Here is a 20,853-nt window from a genome sequence, read left to right as displayed (position 1 = left end):
TGCAAGGAAATGAGGCAAAAGTTAACCTGCACAAGATTGATTCCCTGCGGCCTGCCCGGCCTCCCAGAAAATGAATTTGCCTCTTGCAAAGTATCATGGAAGCCATCTACATCTCAGCGGGAGGCGGTCAGTCCTCCTCCGCTACGGGCAGGATATTCCAGACTGCGAGGGACGAATCCTGGGTGGGCAGCTGGGCTCTCCATCAGGGGCACCTGACTGGCAGCTTGCACAGGACTGGACTCCAGGGGACCCACTCCCCTGGGGCTAACTAGTAAGTGTCCCCGAGATCTGCGTGTTTCCAGGGGGGCCTCAATGCCTCGTTGGAAAACTCCAAGTCTGTTCTCCTAACTGGGAGCTTCAGTACTTCTGAGTTGGGTACAGCTGAGAGCAGCCCCACGCGAACGCTAGGAGGCACTGTTCCCCAGTGCCTCGAAACCCTGAGTCCACACTTGCATGCCATACAACGCTCCGGTGCTTCTTATTGCGTTCCCTTCTTCGGTAAATATTTAATAATCTAATAACAAAAATGCTGACTCTGATGCTTCAGGCAAAACAGTTTCAAGTTACAAAGCTTTTTTATTCCTGCTCTCCAGATTCCCACCCTGAAAACAAGCACAATGGAGAGCCGGGCGTGCCGTCTCCTCCATCAAACTGCGTTTATTGTATTTTTTCCTCTCAGCCCAAACTGCCATTAGGAGATGAGGGAGAAAGGGGGTGTTGGTTATTCTTGGGCATACACTAGGGACCAGGTGCAATAGAAATAGCCAAGCATGACTGGGTTTAAGACTCACTCCAAGTTGAGCACGATACTGGGGTGAGGAGGCGAAGGAACTCGGATGAACCCATTCTCACAGGCGCTGGACTCCGTGTCAGTTACGGCCTGTTATTTCAGTGTGGAGCTGTATTCTCCCACACAGCTACTGCATAGCGTGTTACATGCCTGCACTGACCGGGCCATTGTCACAGCCACACACACACACACAAACTTGGGACAGCCCAAGACTCCAGAGGGCCAGGTGCCCAGGCCTTCAGGACAGAAGCTCCACAGCCCCCTCCTCCTGCATAATGCGCCTTGGGGGGTAGCCAGCACTTTCTCCATTTCTGGGCACAACAGAGGTGCCATAAATCCATAGGATTCTCTGGGATGATGGGGATGAATTTTATTTCATTGCAATTTATTGGGTTGGTTTTTGTTTTTCTTTTTTGGGCTTTGCAGGGCCACACCTGGCGGCACTCCAGGCTAGACACTCAGATCACTCCTGGCAGAGCTCGAAGGTCCCAGGAATCGAACCCAGGTCAGCTGCATGCAAGGCAAGCACTTTGCTATGCCATCTGGACATCTCTCCAGCCCATTCTTGGGCTTTTTAATAGCTGGCTCAGTTGTTTATTTTTAAACAGGCTTAGAGTTGCTGGTTTTTAGTATCCCATAACGGTGGAGACGGGCTTGGGGAGGACGCCTACCTCCTGGGTGCGACTGTTTCAGCAGGGGCTAGGATAAAATTCCATGTAGGAAAGAGGACAGCGAGGCATGCGAGAGAGAGGAGTCCAGCAAGCGACCACGCCAGGCCAGCTGCCCTCTGTTCCACAGGGAGGACTGCGGCCATCGTGCTGACCATCTGCCCTCAGCCACGACAGTCACATCCTTAGTGGAGCCCCAGCTCCATCCTGACAGGGGAAACCCATCTCAGGCCCGCAGGACTCTCCTCCCAGACTCCCCCGTTTCCGCAGAGGTAAGGCCCAGTGGAGCCCCCTGAACGCCTGCCCTCTCATTCAATCCCTTTCTTAGGGACTCACTAGGGCTGGGGCGAGAAAAAGCTTTTTCCGCAATCCCCAGAGGAGACTCAGATCCATCATGAAACATTTCTCACACAGTAGATGCTCTGTGCACCCAGTTCCCCGTCAGCTGGACCATGAGACTGAAACAGCAGCTCACCTGCCCATCTTCTGATCCCAAGGGAACCCCATAGATCTGAAAATCCTGGTGGCCAGCGGTCACCTGCATTTCCCCATCGGCCCAGTGACCCAGCTGTGCAGCATGCTTGAACTTGAGAATCTGTTTTTCTAATTAAAGTTTCAAAAACAAAAATGGGATGATGGCCCCTTTTGGGAGGAAGGGATGGCCGCAAGCACAACCCTCCAGAGAGGCCACTCGGAACCATCTTAGCCTCCTGCTGTCTTGGTTCATGACCAGGAATCACCTGTGCCCATTGCCCCTTTGCCCAGGGCGGGACTAGATACCACTTTTCCTCAAAGCTAAGAAGACGACTCAGGCTTCCCGTCTGTGATGGAGACTAGAATGAACTTGTTTGGGGGAACCAAGTCTTCAGGACTCCCCCCTCAGACTGGATTAGCATCACTGCTGCAGTGACTCCCCTCAGGATCTTTGGAACCCAAGGAAGAGAACCCGGCGGACCATGAGACGGCCAGTGTTATGGCTCTATCATTCTGCACCTGAAGCCAGCTGAGGGCGTCTCTGCAGCTGACCCCTGGGAAGGGGCAGCAGCGTGATTGTTGATTAGCTATGACCTGTGGACACAGGGATTAGGGGATGACCAGTCAGGTCACCTACTGATGTCAATAGGTTATGTGATGGGGACCAGTGAGGTCTAATCATCTGGCCCCTCCCCAAGTTATTATTATTATTTTGCTTTTTGGGTCACATCCGGAGATGCACAGGGGTTACTCCTGGCTCTGCACTCAGGAATTACCCCCTGGCAGTGCTTAGGGGACCATATGGGATGCTGGGAATTGAACCCGGGTAGCAAACACCCTACCCGCTGTGCTATCTCTCCAGCCCCCCAAGTCACTTCGTTCTATGACAAAATAAATCATCTCATAGACAAGATGGCCCCTGAGGTAGCTTCAGAGTCTTCCATTGGCAGGGTCCAGGAAAGAGCTGAGAGCCCCTCACATCTCTCCTGGGTCACCCACCTCTCCCCACCTCACCACCCTGTGGAAAGGGGGAGCTGCAGAGGAGTCTGGGATGTTCAGGACTGTCCTGAGGTGTGAGACTAACAGGCCATGAGCGTGCAAGATTCTCCCAGGACACACAGCAGGAGTCGCCTTTTTTCATTCCCTGGAGGCACAGACAGGGTGTGGACACCAAGCTGGCCCTGCCCTAGCCCTACCTAGTGACCCTGACAGGTCCCGCCACATCCTGTCTGGCACCCACCCTCCAGGCTTGCACAAAGGCTCTTCCCCCTCCAGAGGTGGAAGAGCATCCCTCTGACAGTGTCAGAGTGTCCCTCAGAGCTTTCATCTGAGTCTGGGAAGCTGCTGCATTGCTCCAGGACAGCCCGAGCTGAGGCTGTGACCGAGTGCTTGTACCCACGGGGGCCGAGCAGAAGGGCAAACGCTCTGTTCTTGACTGGCCCTCTGTGTTCCTCCCCGCAAGCCCAACGGCAATATCAAACTGGCAACCGGGCATCCTCTTTTGGAGTCAGCGCTGCAAGCCATGACGATGTCAGGCTCAAGCACACTCAGGAAACAGCCGCGCGTCTGGTCTACGGCTGGGGCCGTCCCAGTGCGCAACGAGAAAGGGCACATTGCGATGGGGAAAGTCAAGGCCAAACGGTACTTCTCGGGACAGTGGCCAGACTATGCCCCTGTGGAATCCTCAGAGGACGAGGATGGAGCCTGTCCGTTCTCTCAGAAAACCCAGGAGCAAGTGGCAGCACCTGGGGCCTGGGAGGAAGAGCCCGAGTGACCCTCGGCTCCGGCGTCTGCAGAACCGCATCACTGAGGACGCGGAAACCCGATTAGCCCGGCATGGAGAAACTGTGGAAGCAGGAGGAGCAGGAGAAAGGGACTCAGAGGTGGAAGGACAGGCCGGGCGTGTGGCACGGGCAGACAGCAGTGAAGGAGACGACCAGGGAATGGATGAGGAGGCCGAGGTGCAGCCCCCTCCTCCAAGCCCGTCTTTGTCCCAAAGAAGGACCGAGGGGCAGTTCCAGAACTCGAGGCCCTGACACAGAGGGAGCGGGAGGCAAAGTGCGCTGCTGAGCAGAGGTGTGAGTGGACACTCAGGATTGTCCAAGGGGAGCGTGAGAAAGAGCCGCAGGGGAACCAGCATGGCTGGCCGGCTCAGACTTGCTCACCTCCGACAGGGAGAGTGACCCCAAGGAATACGAGGCATGGAGAGCTCAGGAGCTGAAGAGAGTGAGGAGAAACTGAGGAGAGAGAGAAGCGGTGAGGAGGCAGGGAGGGAGGGGACTACGGGACAGGAACGGCGTCCCCACACACCCATGAGGCCACATCTAGGCTCCACGCAGGCACCGTCCCTGAAGCGCCTTCTTCCTGGGTGAGGACAGAATTTCCAAGAGAGGTTTCAGCACAGGGGACCTCAAGGATCATTTTCACAAAACCATTCTTCCTCAAGTCCCAAGATCAGCAACTCTGGGCGCACCCAGTTTCCCGCCTTGAGGGTCAGACACTACGTGCCCCCGTGCAGCGTGGGGCCAAGACAGCGCCCAGAACTCCAAATTCTGTCAACAGAAAGCAGCGGGGTACACTGCATCTTTGGACGGCCGTCTGCCAAGAAGCGGGAAGGACTGATGAGTGCCTCTCCCGGCCGGGGAACCCGGGAAGTCTCTGCATCTGCTCCTGGGTTCACTTTAACCCTGGGCCTGGTCCCTGTCCTGCATCAATGGTTCCATCCCTGTCCATGGGTGACCCCGTCTTGGAAGGTTCTCGATGAGATTTGGACTCACCCTGAGAAGTCCACAGAGACGCACTTTCCAAACAGGATTGGAGATGCTCATTGGAAACCAGGAGAGAGACCGTGGGTCCCCCTGCGCTGGCGCCCCACACGCGCTTGGACAGCAGAGCAGCTGAGATGCAGACTGGAGCCACCTCTGAAAGGATCTTGGGGACCCTGGGTCCTGCCACAGGGGTCACCTAGCAGGCAGCCCTAAAGACATGGTAAGGGGAGGGACGTGACTTGTGTATAATCCCTTTCCTATTGATGTAGGAATTCCTAAGTCGTTTCCAATTAGGAATAAAGGTTTCTCTGTTTAGACCATCCTGCTGGTCTTTGTGTGTGTGGCCACGAGACTGAGACGTCAGCTCACCTGCCCATATTCTGATCATCCCAAGGGGACCTCAGAGATCTGAAAATCCTGGTGGCCAGCAGTCACCTGCATTCCCCCTTCAGCCCAGTGATTGCCCCAGATTTCAGATCAGCAACAGGAAATTTCCCAACCCAACACTCAGCAGGCTGGGTGGACAGCCCTGCCTTGAACAACAGGAACAAAGGCCAAATGCCACCAGCCAAACGCCGTTGGCGAGGCAGTGGCCAAACTTTTCCATATTCGAAGGCAACTACATGTTCATAGAAATCCAACAGACTCGGGAGGAGCAGAAGAAACCTCCCACATGTCATTCTGAGTGAGCAGAGGCCCGTTAGTGTCGCTGTAACCCTAAACGGGCACTGGCTCAGAAGGAAGATGAGGGCATGGCCCACTGGGGCTATATTAAGACTCCGGTTAACGACCCGCCACAATCCTGAGATTAGTCCTCGGCGAATGGGGCAGGAGCCACCAAACCGGCCTGAGCTTTGCGGTTTAGAGCTTGGCTGGTTTAGGAGCATCCCTGGAGCTGGGCTGTCCTCTGTGGGCCTAGCGTCCTCCCGGCATCCCACACTCGATTTCCTGTCCTTGGGGAATGGAGCCAGGCCTGGAACACACTTCTTAGCCCTGAGGCTGGAGTGAACCAAGCAGGGGCCCTTTCTCACGCTGTGTAAAGGTTGGAAGGGACAGGGCAGGCTGTCGTGGCCCTGAGGGACAAGGAGCGGGCACGGACAAGTTCTTCCTCTTGCCTTGACCCTGAGGGTGGTGGACAGCTTAAGGCCCGATACAAAGAAAGAGGCGGGAAAATCAGGCCCAGAAGCCACATCTGTGGGGAACAGAGACGAGCTGTTCTCTCCGGGCACCAGGCCGAGCCTTGCCTACTGGACAGAGCTTTTCTGGTGCCCGAGACCTCACAGCTGCCTACCCAGAATGAACAGAGCCCGGCCAGTAGACGCAGATGTGCCCAGGGGACAAATGCAGTATCACGTGGACATAGGCTTCTGGCACCGGGCTTGCAGGTTGGCAGCTTTGACACTCGGCAGCCACGGGACTCGTCAGTGGGGTCTATGTCCAGGAGTTCAGTTTGCAGGTGCTGACCACGAGTGGACTCTTGGGCCCCGCCTGCATCCCCCAGGCAGCCAGCTCTGAGCCTGCCCTTAGATTTCCTTGCAGGAGGGAATGGTGAATCAATAAAAGAATTAAAATAAAAATAAATAAATAAAAATTATTTTTTTATTGAATCACCATGTGGAGAGTTACAAAGCTTTCAGGTTTAAGTCTCAGTTATACAATGCTCAAACACCCATCCCTTCACCAGTGCACATATTCCACCACCAAGAATCACAGTATACCTCCCCCCACCTCACCTATGTAACTGATAAATTTTACTTTACTTCGATTACATTCAATATTTCAACAAAAAATCCTCACTATTATTATTTGGAGTTTCTCCCCCCTAAAGTCGGACCTGCTGAAAAGGAAGCATTTGATAATTTGTTTTCCATTGGCCCAGACACCTTACATCCTGGCCTACCAGGAATTGGTTGAGAGACCCCTGCCTGGTTAAAAACAAGAATATTTGAAACAGTGCAAAGGTAAAATTAGGCTATATCAAAAAGTTTTCTCATGCTTTCATAAACATTAACAGCCCAACTAATTCTGTTATCTAAAAGTTTGGTGAGTACCGATTGCCTCTTCCTGTGTCTGAGAGCATGTTTGAATTGTGAAAGTATCTGGTGTAAAAATCTTATTTAAGTAGGAAATTTTAAAATTAAGCCAAAGAAGGTTTTTCTAGGTCTCATAAAACTGATGAGGGTTTTCTTATACTGGTATGTTGATGTGTATTTGTATTTGCACTGGATTATTAGAATGTGAGTGAAATTAATGTGGTACATGAAAAACAAGTTTAAAGAGTAATGGGTTAAAATGTGAGCTTCTAAAGTTATAGATTTGGTTGCAAAATTCATACCCAAAAGTGCTTTATTTAATTTCTGTGATTGTTGGTAACCTAAATTTCGGGAGCTACCGAAAACCACAGAATTGCCCCTTGATAAAAGTTAAAGATATTGGCCTTTCTTGCTGAGGCTCCAGATCAGCTTTCTTTTACTGAAGAAAAAAAATAAAGAAAAAGGTTCACTTTTAAAATTCAAGCTGCTAGGCAGCCCATCTGGCTTTCGTGGTTTCTGAAGATGGGGAAGTACGTGAGTGAAGGGCACGGCTCTGAGCTGCCCTAGCAACTGCGGGTGACACCCAAATGGGAAATAACCATCCCATTTTCTTTGTTTTAGTTTTTATATCTGTTTCCCTAAAAATTGAAATTCTAAAGTTTCTAATGTAAAGTGAACTTTTTCCAACTAGATATGTTATAAGATCTTTAATTGTGATCACTGTAAACCTTCTGAATGTCTAAAAGACTAAAGTAATGCTTTTGAAAGAGTACTGCAGAGTATAGTTTAGTCATAATAAATGAAATAATGATTAGCAACTTCTTTCCCAGTTTCTTGGTAGATCAAGCTATATTAAGAAAACTGAGCAAACTGTATTGTTATAAGAAATGCTTTAAATTATCTGCGGAATTGTTCTAGTATCCAGACTCCTGTTACAGTGCTCTTAGATAATTGGAAATGAAGGTTTTCAACATGGAACTAGACATTATTTTGTCAAACTATATTATATTTCTACAGAACTTAATGCTTCTTTTGACTAGGACCCAAAGCAAACAGGTATAGCTCATTGTAAGGGTGAAACATGTGCTTTCTCTCCTCAGTACCATGAAGCATTAAGGCACTATGATTGCATGAACCTAGGCAAAAGCCTTTCCTCTCTGCAATAGCATCTAACCCTGGTGCAGACAGGAAAACCAGCTATGGGACCCCAAAAGCCCTCTTCCCGGGAAAAAGTCAGGGGATTGGTCTAAATGACAGGAGCAGGTATTTAACAATTACTGTTTTAAGTACCCTACAAACCTCAGGGAGACTCTAAAGGCAGGCCAGCTCAAGGAAGGACTGGATATCATCTGTGCTGTGAAAAATGAAGCTGGAAATCTGCAATGACTGACTCAGCCCGGCCCCCGCTCTCAATGTCCAAAAACTGGAGGCCGGGATCTCTCCCAGGCCCAAAGAAGGGAAGGGATGGATTCCTGACTGCCAGGACACTCAGGGAGGGCGAGAGGCCAGAGGCCACATCCAGTTCAACCTGAAGGGTCTACCTCCAGTTTATCATGGGACTGATCCTTACATCTTATGGCCGAGCCTGAGGTAGCCCTGACGTGAGGTAAAACATTAAATGCCATTATTGACGTGTCCCCTGCTCTGTCTTTGACCAACCCCCAGGTCTTCTAAGTAATCGGGTATCCTGAATGGAGAGTTCTCCAATCTTGCTGTGCTTATGCAAGGGAACAAATCAGGTTTGTTAAGCCATCCGGCAAACTTAAAATGAAGGAGGAGAGAATACCAAGTTTCTGTAACTTTTTTTATAAGAATCAGATTGTAGTTCTACAAAGGTGATTGAATAATTGGGTAATTTAGTAAGTAAGCAATCTAGTCTATAAAGAAACTTAATGTTGAACATGTTTCTACTAGTCTGGCCAGAAAAGCAGAAGCCAGAGCTTTACCAGGGGGACCTTAGCCCAAAGGGCAGGATCAACTGTTTTCCCCAGCCTGTCAATTGGATAAAGTACTGAGAGTGGACATCTAAACTGGTTTTAACTACTCATTCTGTAACTAAGGTTACAGAGAGAACAGAGATTTATAACAGCTCTCAATTCTTGTTCCATCATGGGATTAATACCCCATTTAGAGAATATTTCCTCTAAGCCAGAACACTTGTAGAATGGGCATTGGAACAAGGTGTCTAAAGGGAAGTTGAAAATTACTGACACCTGGACTAATGCAGTGAAATATTAGTGAAAGGGATGAACAGGGCAGTAGAAGGAAGTAACTCAGAACTGTGCTTCCTATGCTATTGATACTTGGTTCTTGTACCCTGAGCATTTGAGCACTTTGTTTTTTCCACCTCCAAAGTTTGGTCATTTCAAAGTAGCATTCCTTAGCCTGATTTGAGTTTTCATTACTTGGGGCTCATTAAAAACTAAAGTAGCTTCAGATTTCACCCCTCGTGCAGACAGGGCCAGCATCCCTGTGTCAGCAGGAAGCAGTTCCAGAAGATGGAACTTCGACCATTTTCCCATTAAGGATTAAAGGTGGTGAAATCTCTAGGGGAATGTGATGTAGGTAGATAAATTAAGGAAACCCCCCTGAAAATCCCAGTTGTCCTGTTGTGAGTGCGAACCCCCTTTATAGAGGAAATCTGTTCCCTCTAAAATTCTTTTAGGTCAACTGCCACTACTCCAATTTAGCCTTGAAGGAGAAGTGTAGACCAGAATATATGATCTCTCTTCTTCAGTTATTACTAGCCTTTACAGGTATCAAGGCCCAGCTCCATGGGGGCTTGGAGCACACTGCCAGAGCAAACTCCTCACCTGTATGCATTGGGAGAGCTGGTCTGAACCAGGTGACATAAAACTGCCACCCACGAACCTCGGTGGAGAGGTCCTCACATCGTGGTCCTGAACATACCAGCTGCTCTGAAGGAGGACAGAATTAAAAAGTTGCCTCCCCCAGTGGAGACAGAATAAAACCGACCAGTGGCACTTCCGGACAACGGGAGATGACCCCACCCTCAAGATAATACTGATGAAAGTGGCTTAAGGGAAGCTGTTTCTGTACACTCGTAGTGAAAGCTGTAGAGCGAGCTCCTTACCTGCCCTAGTTTTGGCACTGGGTACTTTCTGATGTTGAGACAGGTAGAATTAACCTTGATTCGTACCATTTATGACCCACACTGGGACGTGTGTTTGTTCAGGGACCTACCAAGCCTATTCTAACCAACTATAGAGTGGCCTCCCAGCGATTATACCACAGGTCAGCTAGAAGGGCCCCTATACCGGGGACCCAACAACACTTGGCTGCTTGTATGTAACCCCTTGCTTGTTCCACTCCTACCTTGACAATTCCAGTACTCCTGAATTGTGTTTAGTGCTACAAGTCTCTTGTAATAGAAAGGGAACTGGGAAAGTCAGCTGATGCCATCCCACCTGAGACCCCCAGTGCTCCTGCTTTTGCTCCTGACCATGGACCCCTGCATCCTGAACAAGATAGTGGTTTTTATTAAGAGCGGAATAAATACAGTAGAGCTTACGGTTTTGAGACAGTAATACAAATACACTAATGACCCTGTGGCTGAGGAAGTTTCCTCAGTTTAAAGAAAAGGGGGAATGTGAGGCCCCAAAGCAGGCTCTCAGAAGCCAGGACAAGCTGCAGCTAACATTAAGTCTCAGCTAGGCCTCAGTTTGTTTCCCTGGAGCAGAACTTGCAGTTTCTGGTAAATTCTCATTTGAGTAATTCACCTAGATAAGAAACGGGGCAGTTGGATCTGGCCAGTCTTGAGGGGTTGCCCGCCCTTCTTGGAAAGAACCCCAAACTGACTGGTGCCTGCTGTCTAATTGCTGACCACTGTTGGAATAGGGCAATGCTAAAAATAGACCAGTATATAAACCACTTCTTGACTGAACCCTATAAAAACTGCTTGTGAGTTGGAGTCGGGGTCCTTGTCAAGACCAACTGCATTGGATAAGACTTGGACCCTAGCTCGGGCTAGCGCTGACTCAGGCTAGTAATAAGTTCTTTTGCTTTTGCATTATGTGTGGAACTGGATCTCTCCGCATTGGGAATCTGAAATGTGGGCACAACATCAGATTCCGGTCTTGCTTATCTCAGGAGCTACACAGAGCCCGTGTTCCCGCCTCTCAAAACTGCCCTATGATGTTCTGGAACATTTCTCACCCTCCTGGAAAGACGTCTGCTCAGGAGAAGAATCCGGAGCTACCTCAGCAGCAGCCCTGCATATCCTCCTGAATGTGTATTGTGGATGTGAATTTGAGGTGCCCCCACCTCAGCAGCCCTGCAGACAGGGGTTCCCGGTTCCCAAGACCCAGAGCACTCAGGTGAAGGATTCGTCTCTAAGTCTCAGGGACTTGGCAACTGGCATCAGGCAGGATCCCTTGGAGCAGCCCGCATGGAGGGCGGCTTGTCTTCTGAGGGAAACATGTGGACAGGAAGTCCAGGTTATCTATAGGCCAGCCACCCTCCAGGCTTCTGTGCGTGGACAAGCTTCTTGACCCAGGATGCAGCCCAATCCCTGCGTTTCTGGGAGGTGCGAGCAAGGCCTGAGACCTGGAGAGATGGAGGCTCCTGGGTTAGCCTCCTGCACTTATAGCAATCCCATTTTTCTCCCGATTTCCCCTTTTGTGGATGTCAGCTCTAAGGTGGGTGGCACCGTCAGCTGCTTCTGTCCTCGCCAGGGCAGGTGTGCTTCTGTAGTCACTCTGGCCAACTGCTGCTGGATCAGAGTCCAGAGAAGACAAATTGTTCACGGACATGGACACGCATTTGATATTTGATTTGGGAAATCTGAAGGCCATCAGGCAGGTCTGGGCAGTTGTGACATGTGCCTCGTTCTGTGGCGTTTTCAGTGGTACCGGGATTCTTGCTTGGTTTGCCTAAAGAAAGCTCGAGAATGCCTGCTTGGCCGTTCGTCCTTGTCTTGACATGTAAATCTTATCCAGCCTCCTGTAACCATAGGTCCTGCCAAGGGCTCCAGGGTTCCTCTCAGCATCCTGGTTCCCGGGATCACCTTATTCTAATGAAATGCTCAGAATAGGCCAGAATTATGGAACGAGGGTGACCTAGAAAAGGCTGGCTTGCAGAATCATCCCTTTCTCCTCGTGCTCTCCGAAAGCCAATCGTCTCCTGTATCCCGAAGGCAGAGGGAAGTCAGACACCTTAATCTCCCTGCTGACTTCGGTATTTTAGAGCCAAGGTGAAGGGCAAGACTCCACCAGGGAGCCACCGAGCCCTCGGCTGGCCTCTGCCTCAGCTCAGCTCCAGTCTCCCTCTGAATGCTGACTCTCTCCCAGCTCCAAACTAGGTCCTAATCTTCTCTGCCCCATTACCTGTCCCTCCTATTTCTCAGGTCTGTTCTCCAGGGGGATGTGTGAGTGTGTCATGAGGCGGTGCCTCCCCTGACCTCTGTAGACTAGTCTCACTCCTGCCTTCACTCCGCACCATAAGGCCTTTACCCCTGAGGACAGGACAGGCAGCGGGTGTGGGGTGGTGACCCATGGGCCAACCTCAGCATCAAGACTTTCCTTCCGTCCTGAGCATGCCTGTTCTTGGGGCTGGAATGAGCCACCCCAGCCACAGTGCTCACCAGTGAGGGCCACTGAAGACGGAGCCCCAGGGGGCATCACCAGTCTCTGAGTCACTGTTTCTCCACAAGGTGGAACACTGAAGTGACAGCTGTCATGTTGGGTCGCTGAATGCAGCGTGCCCCTGCCTTGGCTACGCCCCACGAAGGGGCATCCACAGTCCCCAGAAGGGGTTTTCTTTGACTGGAGGGACACCATGAGGCCAGAATTGTGCCAAAGGCAATATCAAGAGCACTTTGCCCAGATCACCCCTGCAGTAGCAACTCCTGGAGGCTCGGGGACCCCAGTAGAACCCAGACCAGCAATGTGCAAAGCAAGTGTCCCCTGCTGCTCTGACCCTGGGGGAGCTTTGATCCGACTCTAGAGGGGGCGTTTCCTGGCTTTTTGCAGATGAGGGCAACCTGGGCTTCGGCACAGGAAAGCTTTGCACTGCGGCATCACTAAACCACACAGGCTCCTCCCGGGGCACTGAGCCAGAAGAGAGCAGGGCAGCCGGAAAGGACCCGGGTCAGGGAAAAGTGGGCCTACAGAGGAGACAGACCCTCCAGCCGCCATCTGTCCTGAGTTCCCAAGCAACAGAGGTTCCAGGGCTGTTGGATGTTAACCTAAGTGTGTCAGGCTTCAGTGAGTTGCCCCTTTTCCTCCTCCCAGAGAAGCTCACAGTGCTCCTGTGAGCACCCCTAGTCCCCCGAATTGATCTTTCACCTTTCCCTGGAATAGTTACTAGGTCAAAACCTTCTGGAGACTCTAGACTGGGAAGTGAATTATTTGCCTTTCTCTTTCCCCTGGAACATTTTCGGAGTTTACTACAGAGCAGTGCTCGTTGCTTAAACACAGACTGTTAATGCTGTGCTGCTAGTATGTGGGAGTTGATTGGCTCTGAGATAGATCTTGGGCCTCCGTTATAATTCCCTGACTCAGGCGTCGGTTTCTGTAGTTTCTAACTAGAGAGGTCCTGCCATGGGACTGGGATGGACCGGGTCGAGCACTAAAGCTATGCATCGAAATGGGACGATCTAGAAAGCATAACAGCACAATCTTGATGCAAACCATTATGACTTAAGAGACAGGATGCCGTCGGGGAGGAAGGACCAAACTAGGCCTGAGGAGCTACTCGGATTTATGGAAGGAGCCCAGCAGCCTTGCACGTGGAGCCCAGAGAACTGAGTTTTGGGATCAGTATCTTTTACTGTGTTCATACAAATAGCTTCAAGTATTAACTAAACTTAAATTTTCAAAGTACTGGTAGCTGGAAAAGGGAAAAGCAATATGATACTTGTCCCACACAGGAGAGAGCATCTCCTTGAGTTAATTCCCCCAAGAGAGCTGTCTCCATAGAAATGCTTTACCCTTAAACCCCTAAGTGATCAGCCACACCTACGTGCATCCTATACCTGAACCCTTCAGACGTTCTGACTCTGCCAGCATCTCTGCCTAAACGGGTGGCTTTGACCATCAGTCTGTGGACCCCCGTCCCTCTGCTGGGGAGGTGGTCTTGGGCCAATGAATGCACACGTCACGCGCCCACAGTTTGATCTCACCCAGACAACATCACTAGAGATCTGAGCCCACAGGTGGGGGAGGCTTGAGAGGGGCGCGGGCACCGGGGAAGGGAGGAACCGCAGATTGGAAAAGGCCACGGCTGCTTCCAGCCTCTTGGTGCTGCCGCCTGTGGAGGCCCAGGGGTCGTCGGAACCCAGAAGGGCAGGGGGCAGAGACACCGACTTGGCCACACTGTTCCTCTGACGTAACTATGCCACCCCCCACCGGGGAGCCCCCAGGATGTCAGACTGAGAGGGCGGGTCTGCCCAGGAGTCCCAAGTCCTTCAACTCCCAAGGATGAGGATATCGGTCACCACGGCAGACGTGGAAATAGGTCTGTGGAGAGTCAGGAAAGGACGCCCGGCTGGGAGGGAGGACCGTGGGACTGAGCAGAGCTGCTCCTCAGGGACTCTAGGAAAACTGGGTCCTGTGTTCTCTCGAAAGCCCCAGGGTCCCAGTGCTCCCGGACGCCTGTTGGCTCAGGGCCCGTGTGAGTGGGGAGTTCGCGTCCCTGCTCCCACCAAGGCTCTCGGCTCTCCCTCAAGACGCACAGGGCGTTAGTTCCACAGAGGCTGGCACTGTCCCTCGAGCTTTGCTGGTGATGGTTTCCCACCACAGCTGGCCCTGCTCAGGCTTGCTCCTGACCTCTGCACTCAGGGGTCACTCCAGAGGGGATCTCGGACCCTATGGGGGCTGTGAGTCCCGGTCAGCCCTGGCCAGGGCAAGTGCCCTCCCCTGCCCGTCTCTCTGTCCTGCCCCGTCATCTCTTCATCTTGACTGAAGGTTCGGGCAGCGTTTAGGGTCTCAGGAAAGGGTCAGCTTCCCTGACCCGCTAGAGCCCCAGGATGGGCAGGAACATTTAGGACGTGCAGAGGGGTCGGCTAAGATGGAGCTGATACAGGCAGCCAGCGGGGGGAAACGGAGGCCCCCTCCTTCAGCCCTCGAGGTGAGCAAGAAGAGACTCTGAAGTTCCCAGTCAGAAACCTCTCAGCTCTGAGGGTCCAGCATCCCCGGGCCCACATATCGCCCCTTGGCTGCTGCCCAGAGGGAACTGACGAGTGGCTTCCTCGTGTGGGAACTGGCCCCACAGTCCCCCTGCCTCTGACAGTTCCCACCCCACCCACAGCCAGATGACCCTGAGCCCTCGGTCTCTTGCCCAGGAGAGACATCTCGGCAAGGACTGGGAACCTCGGGGCCTGCCAGGCACGGGGGGGGAAGAGGTGGGGGGAGGCAGATTTCCAGTGCTTGGCAGGGTAGCACAGTAAGAAAGAGCTTTAGGAGACAGCCCTCCGTGCCCCAGAATTGCTCTTCCCAACCCTCTGCCCAAGCCCCCCATGGCCCCGGCCCTGCAAACAGTGAGGCCACAGCTTCTCCTTAAGTAGCTGCTGCCCCTCGCCCAGCAAAGGGCTCCAACCAGGCGCACCTGGACCCCTCCTGCCTTGCACGCCCATGCCGGGCAGCTGGGCCTGGAGCAGAGCAGCTGCCGCCGATGCCCTCAGGAGTAGCCGCAGCTCACGAGGCTCCATGCGGCAGCTGAGCCGACACCTCTCGGGTTCCCCACCCCGAGGCTCCCCCACGGAGCTGACCCTGCAGCTAATCCCACCTGGCAAACTCTGGGGCCCTGATTCCTTCCTGCTACCAGAAATTCTGTCACAAGAGATGAAATCCACTGTTTACAGGGACATGGGCACAGCTGGACGCCATTGTGTGGGCTCAATAGCTCAGGGGGCGAGGAGCGAACACAGGACGGCTGCACATCTGTGGAACAGATAGCAGGACAGGGAACAGCCGCTTGGGAATGGTCTTGGGTTCTAAACCTCAGATTTCCGGGCAGCTGAAGATCTGAAGGGGAAAGAGGCAGAGTGTGGGACAGAGGGGCAGGAGCAGGGACCGGGGGACTTGTCCGGGGAATGGCACAGTTAAATCCCTCTGTTAAAGCAGCAGTGCAGGAGGCTGGGGGAGGCTTGAGAGGGGCGCGGGCACCGGGGAAGGGAGGAACCACAGATTGGAAAAGGCCACTGCTGCTTCCAGCCTCTTGGTGCTGCCGCATGTGGAGGCCCAGGGCTCTGAACCCAGAAGGGCAGGGGGCAGAGACACCGAGTCGGCCACGCTGCCGGCTCCTCTGACGTCACTATGCCACCCCCACGGGGGAGCCCCCCAGGGTGCCAGACCGAGAGTGCAGATTTGTTCAGGAGTCGCTGGCCCTTCAATACTCAAGGATGAGGACATTGGTCACCATGGCAGACGTGGAAATAGGTCTGTGGAGTCAGGGAAGGACGCCCGGCTGGGAGGAAGGACCCTGGGACTGAGCAGAGCTCCTCCTCGGGGTCTCTAGGAAAACTGGGTCCTGTGTTCTCGAAAGCCCAGGGTCCCAGTGCTCCCGGACGCCTGTTGGCTCAGGGCCCGTGTGCGTGGGGAGGTCGAGTCCCTGCTCCCACAGAGGCTCCCGCTCTCCCCCAAGATGCACAGGGCGTTAGTTCGCAGAGGCCGGCACTGCCCCTCGAGCTTTGCTGGTGATGGTTTCCCGCCACAACTGGCCCTGCTCAGGCTTGCTCCTGACCTCTGCACTCAGGGGTCACTCCAGAGGGGATCTCGGACCCTACGGGGTGCGGGGAGTCCCGGTCAGCCCTGTCCAAGGCAAGTTCCAACCCCTACCCCGTTTCCTGCCCTACCCCGTCATCTCTTCATCTAGACTGAGGGTCCAGGGCAGAGATTAGGGGCTCAGGAAAGGGTCAGCTTCCCTGACCCACTAGAGCCCTGGAGGGGCAGGAAGGTTTCGGACGTGCTGCTAAGATGGAGCTGCCCCCAGCAGCCAGTAAGGGGAAACTGAGGCCCCCTTCAGCCCCCGAGGTGGGCAAGTATACAGCTCTGAAATTCCCAGCCAGAGTCCCCCACCCTCTCAGCTCTGAGGGTCCAGCAGCCCCAGGACCACGCTTGCCCCTTGGCAGCAGCCCAGAGGGAACTGACACCAGCAGCTCACCTGTGGCGATCTCTGGCCCTCAAGTGCCCTGCCCCTGACAGCCCCCACCCCACTTGCTGCAACAGACCCCCCAGGCCTCGCTCTCTTGCCCAGCAGAGACATCCGGGCTTCTTGATTTGTGATTCTGAGCATGGTCACCCCAGGGTCCCCCTCTCCCTCTCGAGGAGATTCACGGAGGGGATGAAGGGAATCTGAAGGAAGAGACCAGGGCCTCGGCAAGGACCGGGAAACTTGGGCCTGACAGCACGGGAGAGAGAAAGAGAGAGAGAGAGAGAGAAAGAGAGAGAGAGAAAGAGAGAGAGATTTCCAGTGCTTGCAGGGTAGCAGAATTAGAGAGTTGTAGGGAGGCAGCCCCTCTGTGCCCCAGAATTGCTCTTCCCAACCCGCCGCCCCTCTGCCCCAGCCCCCTCCCTGCAAACAGTCAGCCTGGCTGCAGCTTCTCCTTAAGTAGCTGCTGCTCCTCGCCCACAACAGGCTCCAACCAGGAGCACCTGGGCCCCTCCTGCCTCGCCCGCCCACCCCCGGCAGCTGGGCCCGGAGGCCCCGACCACGGATGCCTGGTGCCCGGGACCCCTGGGCCCCAAGCAGAGATAGGCCTGGAGTGAGCAGCTGCCGGTGATTCCCTTAGGAGTAGCCGCAACTCACGAGGCTCCACGTGGCAGCTGAGCCGATACCTCACGGGTTCCCCACACCTGAGGCTCCCCTTATGGAGCTGACCCTGCAGCTAATCCCACCTGGCAAACTGAGACTACCTGGAGTAGGCCTGGGGTCTTGAGGCTGGAATCAGCCAACCTGCCACGTTGCCGCCAACAAGGGCCTCTGGAGACCAGAAGCATCACCGGCCTCTGACTCAGTCTCCCCCAAAGGCATGGGCCCTCCCTTTCCACAGCCCCTCTGGGCAGGAATCTGAGAGATTCCTCTGGCACTGCCTTTCCACAGGCAGGCAGTGGTGTTGCTCGAGGGTCCTCACAGTGTCCTAGAAACGAGCCCAGGGAAGGAGGTAGAGCAAGGCGGGCACCAGGAAGACAGGTGCTAGAGTCTAATGGGAAAGGGCTAGAGAAGCAGCCACACGCCAGCCACTTTGCATTCGACTGACCTGGGTTCAATCCCCGGCATCCCACAGGGACCCCCAAGCACCGCCAAGTATAATTCCTGAGTGCAGAGCCAGGAGGAACCCCTGAGCATCGCTGGGTGTGATGCAAATAGCAAAAAAAAAAAAAAAAGAAAAAAAAAAAGAAAACTTTGCTTCTGTGACACTTCCTTTGGGAATCAACCCTGATCACCCACTCCTATATCCACAAAATTCCAAAGAGTGTCGCATTCTGGACTCTGCCTGTCAGAACTGTCCCAGCGTGCATCTCTTCTGGCCGTACTCTGCCTCTCTTAGACTCGGGCTTATCAAAATCTGCACACAAGGCAAAGCTTTCGGGCTGATTGAGACCATCCACGATGACTTGTGGAGAGTGCACTGTTGTTTGCAATCTTTCTGCTGTTTACTGTATTCCTTCCTTTCCAAGGAATGAGTTTATCTGTGTTGCTCTTCAGGCCTTCAGTCCCACTCAGCGTCCGCCCAGTGAAGGGGAGAAACCTCAGCGCTGTGCCATATGATTCCGGGTGAATACAAGTTTGATCCAAAGGATCAGTTTCCTGTCAGAAGCTGCGGGAGTTTTGCTCTTCCTGCCTGGCTCGCCACCAGCGGCAGGTGCCAGACCAGGTCCCACACTGGGCCTGTGGATTCAGGCTGCTGACCGCAGAACACCCGAGTACAACCCCGGTTGATTCTGTGAAGCCAGCACTGTTGGAAAGACCTTGGACCCAGCCCTTTCACTGTCTTCAGGAGCTCTCGGTCGATTTTTCTCTCACCACGCAATAAGACTTTTGGCCCGGTTGGCACTGAGTCCTGCAATATGCCTCAACAAACCTTCTGAACAGATGCTAACATCCACTGGGACAACGCTGACACAGTCTTCTACACCACTGTCCGGGGCTGCCCCTGGTGAGGTCTGGGATACGTCATGCTGATACAGTCCGAGTCCAGTGCGCTTTGGCTCCGTCTCCACCAGCTCAGCTAATGGATCCTGCACGCGCCTTGCTGTGGGAACTGCACTTCTCAAATTAGCGTCTAGCCCTGGCGTCTCTTATTTTGCTTCGGGGCTAGCACTGTAGATTGATGCCCCAGCTTCACTGACAACCCAGTGAGCAGCATCCAGGGGTGCAGAGTAATGTTTCATGATCAGCTCAGCAGAGTAAGCTTCTGGGTCCCGGCAGGCAGCTCCATTTCTAATGACCACTGTGCTGCAGTCGAAATTCAGCAAAAGCCGCTTTATTCTCTCTGCCCCTTGGAAGCCTTGTCAGAATGCAAGTAAAACACCTCAGTGTGGAGTATCTGGCTTATAGGAGATATATTCTGGCTATTTTGCAACCGTATAACTAGGATCTGCCCCCATAAAGGTGATCCCAGGAACAGGTCTGGTTCACAGGCGTTGATGAAAGTTCCTTCTGAACATCATTACTGATTCCTTCTCTGCATCAGATGTTAGTTTGACTCAATTCTCTACAGCGGAGAGGACAAATGAGGCAGCTAAACGCATCACCCAATGAATCAGATGAAATCTTCATTTCCTCATGACTGGAACAATAGCACAATGGGGAGGGCGTTTGCCATGCCTGGGGCTTACTCAGGTTTGATTCCCAGCATCCCATATGGTCCCCCGAGGACCACCAGGAGTGTTTCCTGAGTGCAGAGCCAGGAGAAACCCTTGTGCATCGCCGGGTGTGACTCAAAACAACAAAAAAAAAATTCTTCACTTCCTCTGGTCTTGCAAAGCCTCATGGTCTCCCCTGTTTTGGACGTACTACCTACAGCATTCACTTTTTATTACCTCGGGTACATGGGCCTTCACCAAACGTATCTTCAAGTCTTCTCCATGGTTCATTGTGAGAATCTGGTGATTCTGGATATTTCTTACGTTGCATGAAAAATTCTGGTACGGCTAAAACTTAATGGTATCTTTCTCATTTATTTTTATATAACATTTCCTTTTATTATTTTTTAATTGAATCACTGTAAGCTATAAAGCTTTCAAGTTTGAGTTTCGTCATACAATAATCAAACACTCTTCCCTCCACCAGTGCACATTCTCCACCACCAATATCCCCTATAACCCACCCCCTCCCCGTAGCACCCCTTTTTGATTCAGTTATGTTTTTTTTTTTGAGGACACATTTGCCAGCAATGATTGGATAGGGATATATATCTCGACACATTTGGTGGGATGTAAAGAGAAGGCAATCGATGTTGATCAAAAAATTATATATACCTGTAAAACATGTTAGTAACAGAAATCTCTTTAGATTATTTTTAGCACATTCCATGGGAGACTGCTGACAAGTTTTGGGGACTTTCTTTTGGGGCTCCCAGATATGATCTTCCTTGTTATCTTCTTCAGAGGCAGATGCTAACTCAGAAAAGAAAACTCGACTTTGGGTTCTACAGCTTGGTCCTTTGCTTTTGCGCTTCTTGGTGCAAAATTTTTAATGATGTCATCGTTAAAATATTTTTTCCGGGCCTGAGCGATAGTGCAGCATGGAGGGCGTTTATCTTGCACACGGCCGACCCAGGATCCATCCTGGCATCACAATAGGTCACCTGAGCACTGCCAGAAATAATTCCTGAGTTCAGAGCCAGGAGTAACCCCTGAGAATCATGGGCTATAATAAAAAAATAATTTTTTTCCTTTCTGTCCTCTTTTACTACAAAGTACAGGCCTCTCAACTTTAAGTTTGTGATATTTGGGCTTAAACGTTTCACACCTGAACCTCTGTCAAGTAAGTGCCGCTGGAGACTCCCAGCCCAGCGCCTCTCAAGGCCTGAACTGTGCGTGCGACTGCGTCTCCAGGTTCCCACCAGAAGCTTCCTAGTGAGCAAGTCTTAACCCTGGCAAGTGAGCTGGGGTCTTTCAGATCCAGAAGACAGTATCGCCAATGGGGACTGACCT

At 52.5% G+C, this 20,853-nt stretch overlaps 1 pseudogene; it reads right to left on the bottom strand.

Annotated features, from left to right (window-relative positions):
- Positions 1 to 15,693: 15,693 nt before the first annotated feature.
- Positions 15,694 to 20,122, bottom strand: LOC101539541 (S1 RNA-binding domain-containing protein 1-like; annotated as a pseudogene).
- Between the last annotated feature and the right edge of the window lie 731 nt (positions 20,123 to 20,853).

Source organism: Sorex araneus, chromosome 2 (genome assembly GCF_027595985.1).
Source record: "Sorex araneus isolate mSorAra2 chromosome 2, mSorAra2.pri, whole genome shotgun sequence".
NCBI classification, from domain to species: domain Eukaryota; kingdom Metazoa; phylum Chordata; class Mammalia; order Eulipotyphla; family Soricidae; genus Sorex; species Sorex araneus.
The sequence above is the reverse complement of the archived record's forward strand: the minus strand, read 5'-3'. Positions and strand labels throughout refer to the sequence as shown.